Below are 1,350 nucleotides of genomic sequence, written 5' to 3' on the forward strand. Positions count from 1 at the left end.
TTAAAATTATTTTTTGAAATTTTAAAGATAGAGCAAAACATTTCTACTTTCCATCTATGACTTCCTGGGTGGAAAGAAGGATGTACTACATGAAAAATGCTTAATACATCTACACTAAAGGTCATATGCCTTTTAATCTATCATTGAATAATACTAAACACTTCATAAGTTTCTTCACTCTTGAAGTAAATTCTCTGGGGGATGCCAGAATGCATCCAGAAAATTTAAGTTGTAATCCCTTGTCACCTAGATGGCCTGTAGCAAATATCAGTGAGCTGATGTTGTCCTTCATACCTAAAGTATAGGGTTGAGTCATGTCAAAGTTGTAAACTAAGCCACATCCAGCCCTTGAACAGCTCTTTTTGACTAGAATTCTCTTAACACACTTTAAAGTAGTTTCCCACAGTTAAAATTAGGAGGCTTCACATGCAAGTCCAGATTTCTGACTTCTTTTGAGAAATCTCACATGGGCAATCAGCTGGAACAAGGCCTATCCCTTTTGCATGGAGTGTGTATTTTCTGTTTTGCCATGGTTCACCTCTATCCCTTTTCTGTGAAATTTAGGTTATGTTGTTTTTCTTATGGCATAGTGAAAAGCAAAATATTTCTTGAACCCAGTTCTCTTAAAAATGAAAAAAAATATACATCATGATACCTACATATTCTTTTTAAAAATTAGGAGGAGTGAAAATTGCATTTTGTGTGTGTGTGTGTGTGTGTGTAAGGGATGTTTTACAAATGACTTGCTTCATTTATTATTGCCTAGTTATTATGGGCTCTTGATTGCATGTATTCCATGAGATTGATGAAATCCCTTAGACACAATCTCTAAAGTCTCACCTAACTGACATTCTGAGTTTCCACACAATGATTCTTAAAATATTGGTGTGTTTTAAATAAGTATGCCTTTGAAGGTATAAGTATGATGATGAATTATGTATCAGATCATGTTTTCAAGCAGAATGGTGGCATCATACTCCTGGTGAAATGCCACAAGCAGAGAAGACATTATTTTTCAAGTGGTCCTGTCTTCATACCTGTCCCAGTCTGTTATTCCATTGCTAACAGAAATGCCTATAACAGGGTGATTTATAAATAATACAGATTTATTTGACTCATAGTTTTGCTAAGTGGAAAGTCCAAAGGCATGTGACTTATAGGCCAGCTCCATGGCCCACAGAAGCACAGGGGACTACAGGCACATGTTGAGAGAGCTGCAGGCAGTTGTTTTGTTCTTGTTATTTGTTTGTTTTTTAACAACCTGGTCTTGTGAGAATTAATGCCTTCTCACAAAAGCTAGAACTCAGTCACTCCCACTGCAATATTAATCCATTTGTGGTGCCTCTGTGA

This window comes from Tupaia chinensis, unplaced genomic scaffold (genome assembly GCF_000334495.1).
Source record: "Tupaia chinensis unplaced genomic scaffold, TupChi_1.0 Scaffold144586_1, whole genome shotgun sequence".
Lineage (NCBI taxonomy): Eukaryota > Metazoa > Chordata > Mammalia > Scandentia > Tupaiidae > Tupaia > Tupaia belangeri.